This window comes from Ascaphus truei, chromosome 4 (genome assembly GCF_040206685.1).
Source record: "Ascaphus truei isolate aAscTru1 chromosome 4, aAscTru1.hap1, whole genome shotgun sequence".
Classification (NCBI taxonomy): domain Eukaryota; kingdom Metazoa; phylum Chordata; class Amphibia; order Anura; family Ascaphidae; genus Ascaphus; species Ascaphus truei.
Window position 1 is genome coordinate 125727399 of NC_134486.1, and position 17160 is coordinate 125744558.

General features: G+C 44.7%; 1 protein-coding gene across 3 annotated transcripts in view; it reads left to right on the forward strand.

Moving 5' to 3' along the window:
• PPP1R14C (protein phosphatase 1 regulatory inhibitor subunit 14C) overlaps nucleotides 1–17160 on the forward strand; it is a 106778-nt gene that overhangs the window by 65886 nt on the left and 23732 nt on the right. The gene's annotated exons all lie outside the window — the stretch shown is intronic.

Below are 17160 nucleotides of genomic sequence, written 5' to 3' on the forward strand. Positions count from 1 at the left end.
GTTGTCGTCTATCTGGGTGGTTGTGGTATTGCACCACCTGATAGAGTAAGCAGTTATCGATTTCGAATTTGTCCACTTCCCGCATGAGCGAGGCCACCAAGTCGTTGGGAGCACACTTCAGAAGGGCTGGATTCTTCTTTTCAACGCTTGCCTAATGATACTAACGACAGGATCTCGTATTTGGTAGTCTACCAGATCTTTCCACCGTAGCACTTTGTCATGAGTTATGTTCATCCCTTTTGTATCGCAGTAGGCGGCTGGAACAGCCTGCGACTGGCATCCCAAGGAATCCGCAACCCGTAATTCTGAGAAGGCCACTTGATCATTGACGATGGCGGCAGTGCTACACATAGCTCGCACCCCTGGTCCTGGGAGTTCTTCCCATTCCTCATCATCTTGAGTAGCACTTAGCCCTGGCCGTCGGGAGAGGGCATCAGCCCCGACATTCAATGGTCCCGGCTTATACTTCAGGGAGAATCGGTAATTGTTCAGGGCTTCCAGCCATCGGTGTCCTGCTGCATCCAATTTGGCCGAGGTATTGATGTACGTGAGGGGATTGTTATCCGTCCTTACCTCAAACGTAACACCGTAAAGGAAATCGTGGAGTTTGTCGGTGATCGCCCATTTGAGAGCCAGGAACTCCAACTTGTGGACGGGGTATTTCTGTTCACTGGGTGTCAGACTGCAGCTGATGTAGGCTACAGGCCGAAGGCCCTCGGGGTGCTTCTGGTGCAGGACGGCACCCAGTCCATTGAGACTGGCATCCACATGCAGAACGTATGGTTGTTCGGGATCAGCATACGCAAGCACCGGCGCTTCGGTCAGGCACTTCTTCAATTTCAGGAAGGCCTGTTCACACTCAGACGTCCATTTATCACCAAACGGTTGGCAGGCCGATACGGCCTTCCTTCCTGTATCTTCAGGGTATATCTTCAACAGATTGCTCAGGGGTTTAGCTCTACTAGAGTACCCTTCCACGAAGCGACGGTAATACCCACAGAACCCCAAGAAGGATCGTAGTTCCGTGACATTCTCGGGACGCGGCCAGTTCACGACCGCTTCTACTTTGGCTGGGTCGGTGGCGATTCCTTGAGCAGACACGATGTGCCCCACATAGGTCACCGAGGTGTGACAAAACCAGCACTTGTCTAGGGACAATTTCAACCCTTCCTTCCCAAGACGGTCTATCACTTTAAGCAGCCTCTCTTCGTGCTCTTCCAGGGTCCTTCCGAAGACAATGATGTCGTCCAGATAGACGAGACACTCCCGAGGGTTCATGTCCCCGATAGTCTTCTTCATCAGTCTTTGGAAGGTAGCAGGGGCCCCACATATACCTTGGGGAATACGTGTAAATTGGTAGAACCCCAGGGGGTAGACGAAGGCTGTTTTCTCCTGATCCTCTGCATTCATGGGTACCTGATAGTACCTGGATCGTAGATAGAGTACGCTGAACCATTTTCTTCCGTTCAGAGCATTCAGGATCTCTTCAATGCGAGGAAGGTTGTACTGGTCCGGTATCGTACGATTGTTCAGGGTTCGATAGTCGACACACAGTCCTACGGATCCGTTCTTTTTCCTCACAACCACTATGGGAGAGGCGTAAGGGCTCCGAGACTCCGTCAAAATTCCAGCGGTCTCCATTTCTTGCAAGACGTTCCTCACATCGTCCACATCCCTAGGGGCGATGCGACGAGAGCGTTCCCGTAACGGAGTGGCATCACTCAGTCTAATGGCATGTTGACCGCTGCGACTGCACCCCACATCCATCTCACTCGTGGAGAACACCGTCCGTCGTTTATTCAACTGGGTTGTCAGCCACTATTTCCACTCAATTTGCAATGTCGACTCGCTGAAGTTGAAGTCCAGATCGACTAACCGCTCATTCGCTGCCGCCGCATTCACCTGGGGCGTTGTTTCCATAGGGCTGACCGGATATATGCAACCCAGACTCTGTCCGGCATCAAGTTCCATCGGGAATGGGGAGATGTTCTGCACATATACGTAGGTTCGTAGAGGGATTTTAGTCGTCCACTCCCTCACTTCGGGTAGTACCCTATACCCTCTCTGAACTTCTTCCTCCAGGGTACTCTCCAGAGAGAAAAGCTGATCGTTCTCATCTCGCTCGGGATAACAGCACCAGACGGCCATTTGTTGCACTCCCCCTGGTAATATGGTAGTCAGTCCCAGGTGACGATTGTAGAGATCCCCGTGACATTCCAAGGCATATTCCCAGTTGCACTCCTCTCGTAGGACGGGATCTAGGAGCGAATTGGCCAGCGGCAACTCGTTGGTCTCTCTATGCTCTGATTACAGCTTGTACTATATCAGTATTAGTTTCCAAGATGATCGGATACTTGCACTGGTTTTGGGGGTCCGGGCATATCATTGCCGCTACATGCATGGGGTGTTTCTTGCCGGTTTTCAGTTGGAGTATTTCCAGTTGAACCCTCACAATCCCATCGATGGGGTAGTCTTCATTACTTAACCCACTAACCTTCATATGTTCGGCTGACCTCAGGGGGCAGTGTCTAAGGTGCTGGTCATAGAACTTGCGGTATATAATGGTCACTTGGGATCCAGTGTCCAGTAGTGCAGAGGCATAGATCCCTTCCAGTACAACAAGCACGATGGTCGAGGGGCCTACTTGACTGTAAGCTTCCCTTGGTACGGCGTCATCACTGGGGCCGGAGTCAGAAGGGGCATCTTCGGTTCCAGGAGGGGTTTCTGGGTCAGACTCTGCCATTCGTACGCGGCAGACCATTGCCCGGGCTGCATTTCCTCTATCGGGAGGTTTTTCCTCTGGAGGATCCTCCCTCTCCGGACAATCGCTGGAGAAGTGGCCCTTCTTCCCGCAGTTATAGCAAACGACTTCGCGGCGTTCAGGACGACCCTTGTACGTGGAAGATGATCTCTCGGAGGTACGGCCCTTCTCGGCAGGCAATTTGTGAGTCACCTCCTCCTCCTGGTTGGAAGCTTTCTTACCCTTTGGGGCGGAGGGGACAGAGGTGTCACCCTTGATGGTTTCCTTGGTCTTTTTGGATTCATGAAAATGTAGCTGCACCTCATGTCCTCGGATGTGACGCAACAATTCCATGTAGCTGGGTGGTACAGCAGCGATCGGGGCGGCCCGCATCATTATAGCTATGTTGTGACTAGGCAACGACCCCTTTAGTAGCTGTTTGAGTTGGTACCGGTCCACTTCGGCGACTGAAATTATGTTTTTGAACAGGAGATTCCCCAGCGGCAGCTGTAGTTTGTGGACGAAGGCAGACAAATCCTCTCCTTCTTTTTGGCGAAGAGCTTTGAACTTGGCCATCAGCTCATCCTCGTCGTCTTCTCGGGTATATGACTGAGTGAGCATTTCCACCAGTTCCTGTGCCGTAACTTCTCCTTCCACTTCACGATGCATCCGTACCAGTAGGGTGGCTGGGGCTCTGAGACACTCAACCAACCTCTGTCTTTTGCTGGCTTCGGAGCACAACCACTCTGCTATTACTTGGAGAGTATGTTCCCGCCATGCTTCGATCCCTTCTTCTCCTGAAGGCATCGGTAGAATCCCAGAAAAGGCTTTTAGTTTCCGGTAGCTCTGTGCTTGAGACGAGATGGTTATGGCTTCTACTAGTTGGGAGGCTGTCATATTCAAGCAGAGACCTCCACTAAGGGGCTGACTACTGGTTCCAGTTCCTACGCTAGGCCGGATTGGTGGACTGCCTGACCGTCTATCAGGAGTAGGCGAGGGGGGTGGACTCCCTGTCCAGCTGCTGACTCCTCCTACACCGCTCGGAGTGAAGGAGACCTTAGGGAGACCTACCCTGTGAGGAGTACTGGTCAGCCGGTGGGTCATGGTTGGCCCAGTACTGGTGGACGGTTCTTCGGGAGCCTGTGTGTCAGGATATATCATGAGACAGTCCTCTGCGGAGGGCTCTGGTAGGTTTAATACATGGGGAACAGTCTCTGAACATATGTCGTGTTCGGTGGCCAGGAGGTAGGTGGTCCCCCGGCTGTCAGCATCAAGTTTATAGTCTACCACCCGAGCGGTGGTAAGTCCCGGACAATTCCTTACTTGCCTGCGCACTGCGAATAAGTCCGTGTCGTTTGATACTCCCGCCACTGCAACCACGCGTCTTGAGGACATGCAGCGCGCTACGGCCCAGTCATGGACTTCTTGCTTTGACGGCACAGACATGATGGCGTTTAAATCGGACAATTTGATATGGAATAGGGCACCCCAGGTAGAATCTCAGCAACGCCTCCAAATGTAACGGGTATTCCCCCACCCAATAACATAGGGTATGTGTGTGCGGGGAACCTAATGTTACCAGGTGTGGTGCTTTCCCTGTTAGGCTCACAGGGGGCCTAAGCCTCCGCCACGGGGACCCTGGGGCACGTATAATAATAGAAGTAACCTCGTACTCGGTGCAGCGCCTCCACCTGCGATGGCTCCCACCAGCGCACACAGCATGTAAAACAACCAATAACTTTACTGTAGCAACCGTACTTATTCATATCTATCAACAGGTGTCCCTCTCTAGAGGAAACACTACTACTGCGTCTCGCAGGACACTACCCCCTTTCACCGGGTGATCCCACCCCGTGTCCAGTAACCCCACACAATATGTCCTCCACCCTCAAGTGAGATAAATATATGTGTGACTGCGCAGCCACTATGTCTGGTATGAATAAATGGTATAGTTGGTGCACTTGAAGATTACCTGCCGAGCACTCCAGTTCCCCGGGCCTGCCAAGGAGCTTCACAAAGGATCCTGATGACGAGTGAATACAGGAACTACTGTCCGGGGCAATCCCACCCGGATGGCTGCAGCAGCCGCAGCGGAGGTCTGAGTCCAAACCTCTGGATGTACGCGCAGCATCCGCTGTGTCCCTAACTGACTCTGGATAATAAGGGGCAGGGTCCCTAACCTGGGGCCTGTCCCTGAACAACACAACACTACTGGTGGCTCAGGGCTATCTGGGGCCTAGGGGCTGCTGGCCTAGTGCAGGGAGTCACTGACTCCTGCACCCTACCTCCTTCCCCTAGCTGCTCCTGACGCTGACTGTCCAACGTGCTCAGAGCCTGCGAAATGTATCTTTTCTCCTCTGCAGGGAGATGCTACAGCCCTATTGGCTCCCTGGTGTCACGTGGGGTCCCCTAAGGCTCATGGGATCTGTAGTCCCTGCTTAGAGCCCTTGCTTCATTGGTGGCGGTTTCGCACGCTTGTACTGCGCATGCGCGAGCTACCCAGAGCCTCCCGTCACCTCGGCAGTCTGCGCAACGCAACTAGCAATGGCGGTGCCCTGCACCGAGAGCTGCCTGGAGCTCCGCAACCCGACCGCGGCCCTAGCAACGGCCCGCGCGCGTCCCCGGCAACCGGCCGCATTCCAAGGAGAGGCGCGCTATGCTCGCTCACGCCCCCGCACCTCTCCAAGAGCGGCTGCTGTGAGTACCCGGAGGGGGGGGTGTGCACTGAAGGGGGGACCTGGCTACATATATATATATATATCACCACACACACCACACGATACCACGCATCCATAGTTAAGATTTGAATGAGATTTCGATTATAACTCCTCTTTTTCACTTGCTCAAAACTCTCTAAAATTCACCAATCCGTCTGAAAAACTGGATTTCAGGTCGCATTGGCAAGGTGAGTTTTTGTGGACAGTTTGCATACAATCGGTTGTATCCGTTTCATACAATTTTACAGCATGTCATTGCGAGGTATCTATGAACACTTTTATAGTGAAATATCTGAATGAATGAGTCCTTGTGATCAATTGCTATATACTGTATGGTCCTTAGGATAAAAACCATAGAAATTCAATTAAAAAAACTTCGTTAAAGTGTAGTTAAGGTTTCAAAGCAAACCCTTCAAATGTCTGGAAATGTCTATGTTAAGGTGACGCGCAACATTTACTCCTCCCCCCCCCATGCTTTGCTGATGTCATCATACATGACTTCACAATTACATCACAAATGACATAATCCCATCAGATCAATGAATGTGGGGTGGATAAAGGTGATCATGGAATTGGTGAAGTTGACATCACATATGTCAGGATGTATGTACAGTAGCACACTAAAGACTACTACTATAGTACCGTGGATAATGTCCACTCCGACCAGCACTGAAAACTGTTCATTCATCCAAAGCTATCATCTCAACCAAGAATGGGGGAGCAGCATTGGGGTATTGAAAAGCCTGATACTTGTGGGAATGCTGAGGATAGTAAAGAAAGGGATCAGGGAGATTGATACTTTTGAGGGGGGAGTGATATAGGATCTGCAGATACTTGGGGAGGAAAGAGGAACAAAGGGATCACAGAAGCCTGATGCATCTACGGAGGGCAGAGTGAAAAAGACATCGGAGAAGCCGGATGTAAGAAACGGAACGGGAATTTGACAAGGTTCATGATCTTGATTGGTGGGTGGAGAAACCTAATGCTTGTTGGATAGGAGGAGAAAGGGATCAGGGAAGCCATATGCTTGTGGGTGAGTGGGAGAGAGGGATTGAAGAGGCTTCCTGTTTCTGGGGAGCAGGAGGAGACAGCGATCAAAGAGGTGGGATGCTTGGGGAGTTGGGGAAGAAGGGTCCAGAAAAGCCTGATGTTAGAGGAGCTGGCTGGGGGAGAAATGGACCGGTGAAGCCTTGTTCTTTGGGGCTGCATTCCACATTCTCTGATGTGATGGAATCATGTCATATGTGATATCACCTTAACTTCGACATTTCCAGACTTTTGAAGGGTTACCTATAAACCTTAACTACACTTTAACAACGCTTTTTTTCCATTGAATATATATATGTACACACATTTGTGAATGCAAAGTCAATCAGTGATTATTTAGGGATGTCTTCTCTCTACCAACTTTGTATCTAAAGCCCTCTCCCACCTTAAACCTTTCTCACTAATTGTCCCACACCTCTGGAATGCCCTTCCCCTCCATACCCGACTAGCACCCTCTCTATCCACCTTAAGACCCACCTTAAGACATACTTGCTTAAAGAAGCATATGAGTAGCACCGTAGATATTACTAGACACGTGATACATAAGCTTGGCCCCCTGCAGAAGCACTTAACAAAATTCCCTCCTCCTGTCTCTGTACGTTCCTCCTACATACCAATTAGATTGTAAGCTCCTCGGAGCAGGGACCCCTCTTCCTAAATGTTACGTTTATGAATGAAGCACTTATTCCCATGACCTGTTATTTAAATTATTTGTTATTTATATGATTACCATGTGTATTACTACTGTGATGCGCTATGTACATCAATGGCGCTATACAAATAAAGACATACAATACAGTTTAGTAGATTAATAATAATACCCACTTGAGGTACTGTACAATGTTTGTTTTTGTTTTCAACAAATATCTAAACATGCATCTTTTTCTTCCTCTCATAACATAAAAAAAAAAAAAAAACCTAAAGTTTACATGGTGACAATGGTTCCTTTTAATTTACAATAACATCTGACTTTACACTTCTACCCCTGGCCATTGCTTTTCCAACCAAATTTATTCTGTACTATCAGAACAAAATAACTATTGAATACATCAACATTTTACAGGTTTGTCCAACTACTTATATTTATACCACACACCTACTGTATCTACTACTGTACTTCCCCTATTACTGCCAGTTTAGCTATAAAATAATTTTCACTACGGATTATATTGTGCTTAGGGTTGCCAGGTGGCTTCTCCAAAAATAGTGGACTCAATGGTGAAAGGTGCGTCAGGTCACTATGTCCAGGGAGGAAAATACTGGACACATACATGTCCAGTATTACAGTACCTCTCATTTTTTACTGGACAGAGTATCCAAATGCAGGACAGTCCAGTTCAATACTGGACACCTGGCAACCCTAATTCTGCTCCTCTCTTATCCTACTTCCCCCTCCCCCCCAACTACAACCTGAAGCTGCAAAGCCATTGGCATGTGGAGTATCACTTTATAACCATTTGTGTCACCAATACTATAGTACTTGTAATATGTGATGGGAAATGATCTCTTATAATGTTCGCTTTCATAGGAATGGCATAAAACTTTACAATGGCCTCAATCACAGTTGCAATGTTGCTGGCTTGTATGGGCCGAAGATGTTGCCTTTATTTCAGCGTAGGTGATGTATATAATGACGTGGTTTGTACTTGGGCTCAGAGGAAACTAGCCATATGAAGGTGCTGCTAAGGTGCTGCTGGATTTAAATGTAGAACTGCCAAAAGCATTGACGTTGGTCTTTCATCTGATAAGTGTGGCAGAATCTGTATCTTTGCTCCACACAAGTTGTTATGCACCGTGTGGTCTGCTCTCCCCTGTTCTTGTGAGAACCTTCATGATCTTCCTGGCTGACATTGATATTGTCCCTGCATGTCTACATCGTCCCCACTCAGCATTGTCCTACAAATATCATGCCATGAAAATAAATTCCTTCCTATTTTACCTCTACAGTTCCTCTTCCATGTGTAACGGTTTTTCTGGACCCTCCTTGACCCACCCAATCTCAGATTGGCCCCTGTGGTCTAACCGGTCCCCATTACATGGATGTGTCTGGTGGTGCACCTGTTGGCTACAGGACTCCTGAGTCTCCCGCATGATGTTGGTGGGGATATCAGCAAGACAGACAGCTGAGGTAGTGTGCTTGAGTCCTACCTATATCCAGTGCAGCGCCTCCACCTTGTCAGGATCTCTGCGTCTGCAGGGAGATGGATCTGATGAGGAACTCCTTCCAGGTGCCTTCCTCTGCTGAGTAACTCCACACTCACACATGATGAATAAGGGCATCTTTTATTGTCAGGGTAGGCAACTGCCCCTCGCAGCAGTCAGCTCAGCCACTCATTCTTCTACAGCACTTTCTTTCAGAAGAATCTGCCCTCCCAATGGAGTTGGATCACCTCTCCCCTCCGGGAGATCACCACCTGTGCCAGGTCCCTGGACACAGTGTAGACACTCTCTTTGGGCCTGTCAGCCTTACTGCTGCAGACCTTGATTAACCTAAACTGCTTACTGCAGAACCATACTCTTGAACTACTAGTAGAGACACTAACTTTTGGCAGTGCTGTGTCTTATATAACTTAGGGAATAGCCACACCTCTTGTGTCACTAACAGTGGACACAGAGTATGTTACCACTCCCCTGGTGTACATATGACACCTCACCAGGGTGTGAGGGCAAACCTCCATGATTGATGCTGGCAATCCTGTATACTTACCAGGTTTACTGCCAGCATGAGAGAGAACTGTATACCATTTTTAACCATGGCTACACATTTTCTAAAAGGCAGTGTCTCTTTTTTATTATTATGTTATTATTATTACAATGAAACCAGTGGATGTTGTTGGGGAAGGACCTTCTCTTCTATCTCCATGCTTTTGGAAAGAAGCAGTTACGCACACGATGATGCGCACTTTACCCAATGACGGATCTACAGTATGCAAGCCCCAGTACCTCACTGTTCAGACGCCCTTTTGTTTCCTCACTGTATGTTGTGTTCAAGGACCTTGCAGTCGACATAAACACAGAAACGGACATATAAGTGCCCTCCTTGCCCCTCCATGCCTGCCTATATGCCAACCTGCTGTAAAGCCTTGGACCAGCTCTTATCCCGGGCATCTTTCCATATTTAGGATACATTTTTGTGCCTATTTCAAGCTGTATTAAATTGTTCTAGTGAATGTGCGATGCTTCAATGTAACAGCTGGCCAGCTGAGGGGTACAGATTAACTTGGCAAAGTATTTTCTTACATTTCCCCTGCGCTTACCACCCTTTAGCTTCAGAGCACGGAGTCTTGGTTTTACATTCTTTCAATGGAGAATTCTTTACACCAAGCTTAACCATTTACTTGTACTCTACATCAGAGTGCGCAAACTGGAGGGCGTGCATCCCAGGGGGGGCGGGAGAATTTGTAGGGGGGGCGCGGGTGGTTACAGAGGCCCCGCGCTCTTCCCCACGGCATTTAAATGAAATGCCGGGGGAGGCGTGAGGCCTCTGTAATTCCCTTACCTGCTCTCTGCGGGTCTTCGGCGCGGGGTCATGTGACGCCACGCGTCGCCATGGCAACGCGCGTCAAATGACGCAGTGGAGTCACGTGACATGACCCGCGAGGTCATTTGACGCCGAGTCATTGGGAGAGAGGGGGGGGGGGGCGGTGGTCAAACGCTGCAGCTCCCGGGCAGGACGGCGCAGCGCAAGAAGTTTGCGCACCCCAGCTCTACATGAACAAGTTATCTTTTTTTTTTTATTATTATTATTATTACTTTTTTTTGTCATTGTAGATTTTCCATTTTTAACACAACAAAGTAATAAAAGATCAAGGACACTGTTTGCGGTGTTGCTCTACATTGCCATACATTTTATATTGTTGCTGGCAGAGATGGCAAAAGCGACAATACTACAGTATTATGATACATGTTCATTAGGTCTCAAAAGCAGAGCAGTGGAATAGTTTAGATGTGTTGCTAAAGCCAATTACAATTTTGAGGCCAGAAAAATATTTTTGTGTTTTGCCCATATCCTAATGATGAACGCAGCCACTTATAATATTGTAGATGTACAGTACCATTGTTGAGTTTTGAAAGTCTTTACATACCTTCAATATCCAGTTGCTTTTTAACACTTAAAGCTACAGTTCATGCAATATCCTGCATGTGTGTGTTTTTTTTAATACCGTAAATCAGTTCTGTAGTAAGAAAAAATACTTTTAGCATTTTCTGTTTTAAAAAAAAACAACTTTGAAAAACCAATTTTCTTGTATTCTATTTTAATGAGCATGCTTGTTCCTATAGCAACCATTTACATTCCCCATATTTAAAGATGTCGCCAAACTTTGCCGATCAATAGACAGAGAACGAATTGACCGGCAGCTATGCAGTTTTTTAGGTAAGTAGAGATTGCCCACATTAAACTATTGAAGTTAAAAAAAAAAACTAAAAAAAAAAAAAAACGGGAGCCTGAACTGCAGCTTTAATTTCTTTTGTCATAATTCGTTCATATTTGTTTGTTCTTGGACAACACATTAAATAGCTTACAGACAAAATTGCCATGTTTATTTACTGAGAGATTTAGAGTTTGTTACAGTATTTTTTGTTAATCTTGAACTAAAGAACGATCTTCAGAAGATGTATAATCTCCAGTAAGGTTTGCCAATCAAGTGCATGAACAAGTTAAGTTTTTCAAGCATATTTTTGTTCAGTTAAACCTTATGATAAACCCAATAACTTAGGAACGGTAATGAAGAATGAGTTGGACCTGCCTTTGAAGCAACATTAATGTATTTGACATTCAATTTTGGTTTCATTCCTGATTGCTAGTGAATTTGGGAAGCTCAATAGGTAACCTCTATTTCTGATCAATTATATGACCCAGGTATTTAGGATGATCTCTATCAAAACAATTATCAGGTCCAGCATTTTTAAATTTGTAGTTTTTATGTTTGGAAATGGAGTGTGACATTAGTGTGTAATTATTTTGGAAGTCTCTTAGCATATAACCATAAAAGCATATGTTCCATAAAAGCATAAAAGCCCCAATTTAAGGGGCTAATTTGGAGACTGCTTAGAGAAACACGAAAAAAGGCAGCAGCTGTTACAGTGCACCAACTGTGTTTAGAAAGCCACATTGTGCCCAGGAACCTGCCTGTTAAATGGAATGGAAATGATAATACTTTGATCCTGCTTCATGTGGGTGCATTGAAAGTGAAGTGTGCTTGAAATCTGCACAAACATAAATTCTACATTTGGATTCAAATAACTCCCAACTTTTACAATCTCCCACAGAGATTATTTTGCTTTATGATCTCTGTGGGCAAAATGTTTAAATTCCCATTTGATTTCTCTGTATTTTGTATAGGTTTTTTTTTTTTTAAATCTATATTCACTTTTCCTTTATATGCTATTCACTTGTCTCTCTTCTGTATCTGATCGTACATTCCAAAGACTGCAAATAGGGTACAGAATGCGTAAACACAGTAGCAATTTTATTCCTCGTCTCAAACACAAAACGTACAAGGGCATTGGGGCTTTTTAATTGATTTTAAAACAAACACTGTTGTAACATTTTAAAATGGCTGGCCATTCTTTTTTTTTTTTTTTTTTTTTTTATATAGGATTGAAGCAGGGGGTCACCAGAGCTGTACCCTATTTATTTCAGATCCGGGAACCCCTGCTTCCTGAGATACATCATTGTAACCCCATGCTGCTGGCAGCCGCTCCAGCTCACTAGCTGGGGTTCAAGTAATAGCCACTTTTCAAAGCGCCACGTCCTCCGTCCAATAGCAAACCATGATGTCATCTGGTACAGCTTCCTATTGGCCCATGGGATGCATAGCTTTAAACTTGTCAGTAGGTCTGTATCTTGGGAAGCAGGCAGCCCCCCCTGCTTCAATCCTATGTAAATAATTTAAATACATTTTAAAAAAGGCCTGTTTTGTTTGCCAGGTTAATTTTTGTTAGAGGTAAAAATCTGCACAATCCTATTTGTGTATATGACCAGATCTCTCTCACATTTCTAGCTCAATGATCAGGGAATACTAAAGCCATCACTGACAGCAAGAAATACAAAAATAGCAATACATCACTAAGAACACTACAACCATTTACATACCATTTATTGTTACTTTAGCAATTCCTTTTACCTTTTCTTTTTCTTTTTTTTTTTCAACCGAATTGTACATGCAACTGACTGATGGTGCTTAGTTTTAGAGAGATGCTCATGTGAAGTAATATTTTGCTTAAACTTAGTCAATTTAGTACAGTACAACATTGGTTCATGGATGTCAACTTCCAAGGAACCAAATAATCGAGATTTGGGTTTTTTTAAGCAATAAATTAGAGACCACTAAGATTAAAAATGAGCAAGACTGGCTGCCTAATGCGGAATTTATCACAAAGACCCCAAGAAATGTGTAAACTGGAAAAACACATACTGTAGGTTTTGAACACGTCACGTATGCCATGTACTTTTCCACTGTATACTGCTAGTTATAATCTTCTCATAAGGAGCTAAATTGTCTCAATCTAGCATGCTGAGTTAAATCTGCTTGTTTGTAATTTCAAACACAATGCTGTGAACAAACGCTTCCACTATGGCTTCAAGCAGTGTCCATTATCCTACACATTCAACATTTGAATTTCCTTTTGCCCTGCAACACTGCGGCTTATTGTTAGCAACGGGTACTTTTTGCCGATGGGTAGCATACATTCCATATTCATGTTTAGAATTCAGGCAACATAGAATGAAGGTATTTTCTTTAGGGTACGCAATGGGGCATCGGATGAAAAAATGTAAGTGTCACTGTTATTTCTTGTAACTGTTTTGCTTTTGAAACATACTTTTGAAGCATTGTTTGTCATTTTTATTTTAAAAAAAATTCCAAACAGTCAAATTCTTCCCTTCCATATTCATTATTAGCTGAATGAATAACATCATTGTGCACATTCCACTCTCCATTTTTGCTTTGTGCTTGCTTTTTTTTTCTCCTACAGTTCTCGATTTGTATCAGATCAGATTTCACGTAGGAACACTTAAGAATTCACTTATTTTATTAAATGTCCTAATGCCAAATGTAAGAGATGTGTGCAGAGGTTCATATAATGGAGACCGATTTGGGTGAAATGATATCTTGGCTTTATTGAGCCTGTTCCTTTATCCAGGCAAAACATACAACAACAACAAAATAACAAACCCCTATCCCTTTGTAAGGGCTAACTTCCCCAGACCCTTTCTGCAGGACTGGAGGGATATTCCCATTACCAGCCTATCACCCCAAAGTCTCAGGAGGTACCTTAAGCAGGTGGCCCTCCATGTCAGTCTCTGGCAGGTTCCTGGGTCCTCTGTGTGCATGTCCTGATCTCAGCACAGCCTTTGTGCTCAAGACAGTGTCTGTGTGCAGGCTTCTCTGCTCTCCTTCTGTCAGCCCAAATTGAGCTAAGGAATCTCTCTCCTGTGTCTCACATGAGGCTTTTTACAGACCTCTCAAAAGTCCAGGTGGAGACTAGTTAATTGAGTGGCTGCAATTAACTATCTCTCTGCTGGATTCTGAGAGCTCTGAGGCTGCTTTATTTAATTAGGGATAAGTCACTGTTACACCATACTAAATCACGTTCAGGGAATAAATGGCTATTGTATACACAACATACAAAGGTGCCTGTATGGATTAGTAGTAGGATATGTCTCTGTTCTGATCTATGTTTGTGACAATAAATCTTCAGGGACCAAACAAGTTTCATAAAGATCTCACTTGGCAATTTGTGTTTATTTGTTAATAAATTGCCTTGCTTTTCCCTTTTTATCCTGATAACACGCTTCATAGTTAAGTACTACAGTAGTTCTCTTGATTAGAAAAATACTTAAGTTTGGAGACGGGCATCCTGGATGCTATCTGATATTGAAGAGCACTTGGTTTCTATGATTTATTTGTATTATGTTTCTTATGTTGAGGTAGAATACAAAAAAAATGAAGGGAGGGCTCTTTTGAATTTTCAAACAAAAAAACATTTATTGAGCCAAGCGTGACCAATATTGAGCTACGCACAAAACAGTCTGCTACTATCAGGAGTATCACTATGCTTACTACTCAGTGATGATTCTGCTCTTTTAGCTATCACTGGTGTATTTGAGTAGTCACCCTCTGTCTCCTTTAGTTATGATGTCTTTAGTTCTTCATCAACACATGCATTCTAGACACAAGTTTCTCACAGTACTGTGCTATGGACTGATTTAACCTAGGCATAAAATAATTTGCTCCTTAAAGCAAGGGTCTACAAAAGTGGCCAGAATATATTTCTTGTTGGTTTTAATTGGTATTACACATGGATCCTTTCTCAGGCAGTCGGGCATGGCATTAACCAGCCTCACCAATTTGGCATGATCATTAGCCTCACACCCTTGATTCATACCAACAAGGGTCCTATCTAGAAGGAATATATGTGGAAGGATTTGGCTATTGCCAGCATTGTCACAGCTGACCAGAGCTGTAGCCTCCTCAAACAGCCTCAGTAGCTCACAGCACCCCCATCAGATGCCACTGGTTTGGAAACAAGTATGCCCTGTCCACAAGCCTGGTGTTCTGCATGATGTATTCATTCCCTGCTTTGTGCTGCTCCGAACCTCTACAGCATGTACATGCAGGATTAAGTTACAGACTGGGTACTGTACATCTGTTTTTAATTATTGACGAGGCAGGTTGTCACCTGCAGGAGTGGAAAAGAGGACATCACGAGCTTGCTGATAATTCCTGCACTTTCTCACGCTGCTCTAAGAAATGGTTCACTGCCAAGTTGAGCACATGTCAAAGTGGGAAACATGAATCAGGTTGCTCTGATGTAATCCTACCACCAAGTTGGATCCATTATCTCCGGACACTAGCTCAACTTCTGGCCCCCTCGGAGAACGTCGCCACTTAAGAACTCTCGCAATTTAATAAGATTGACTCTCCATATCACTATTGCTAATACCCCATGTCCACGTGTTGGTTGGTTATGCGGTGTACCCTCTTAGTGGGTGAACCATGTTCAAATCTATATTGTTACAGAATTTAAAAAAAAAAGTTTTGCACTGTTTTAAAAATACCTACTATTACGATTTTCTAAAAATTGCTTTAAAAAATTGCCTTTGTGGGGTTGATAAATCATGAAGGTGCATTACAATTTTTTTTCTTACTAAACATATACACGTGATATAAACTGCTATTAAAATGTAAGGTGCTTCCAGGGCAAAAACTTATAGGGCACCCAGAGTCACTGTGTATTCATAATTAATGAGAATATGAGAGATGGAAAGTGAGTGACTGAGCATTTCAATGGATGTTGGACAGCGATTCCAAACCCTTTCCAAATCCATGTGGTAAGTAGACCTGCTTCAATAATCCGAACACCCATCAAAACGTTCCCAAACACACAACTTTCCACACACATGGGGCAGGTAATAATCAGACAGGCACTTGACTGCCCCAAGTATACACCTATAGACAGGGCCACTGACAGCTTTTGCGGGGCCCAGGACTAGAGTTTCCATTGGGGCCCTACATGTCTGTGGCCTTGCTAGCCCCCTCTTTCTCTTACACACCTCGCGCACTCACCCCCCTTTATTCACCTTCCTTTAACACTTACCCCTCTGCTCACTCAGTGGACATCCTCACTCAATGCACATGGGTTGGGTGGAAATTAATGGGACCGTAAGGTATCTTCTGTGCTGGCAATTGACATATTGAATAGCACTGCTTAATAAATATAGGGCAAAGAGATTTGGTTCACAAACATTCAGTGACTGAAGGACATCCGGAAGGATATTGGTGAAAAAAAGCTAATTATTTCATTGTTTTTACTAAATTCTTTGTAGTGTGAACAGATGTAATTATCATGTCCAAATATTCGGCTCTATAATTGAATGGATGATAATGTTGACCTGTCTCAAAAGTAATGTGTATTCTCAGTTACAATAACAAATGCGACAAACCCATAAGGTTTGTTGGAATATTCTGTGTCGTAACATATTCAGGTCAAAATGCATGCATTATTTTTTCTGAAGGAGTGGCTAACGAGTAAATGCACTGACTCTGAAAACAATTACATTGACTTTGAGATTTAAATCGGGCACCCCAGCTTGAGCGTTAGCTGCTTGTGACCATGTGCAAGTCACTTTATCTCCCTGTGCTTCAGGCATTAACATGAGTTTGTAAGCTCTACCAGGCTGGGACTCGCTGTGCCAGCCAAAATTCTATGCATATACAAGAACAAATATATTTATTTATAAATTCTATAAAGCTGACTTTGTATCAATGTGGGTAACACCGGGGGCATAAAATACAACAGAAATAGGTCATCAGGTTTTGCGCATGGTAATACAGTACCTCCAAAGTGTAGTGTGAATTCTTGTTTCACCTTTAAAAGATTTCTGTACGAGCTGTGCAGTCCCTGAGCACTTTACTCATGTCACTATGCCAACACTAACCAACATAGTGCTTTCTTGACTGGAGTTGCTTCATTTTCCATCACTTATGGAATGATTTCCACAATTGCCCTCCAAGACCCTCTCAACATTAAGACACTGCTCTGTGCTACTTCATTCATATCTGGTTCAGTTATCTTCAACATGTCTGTAAATTATGCTTATTATGACTTGGTTAAGTATGGATTTATTTAACGTACAGCTCAACCCCCTTA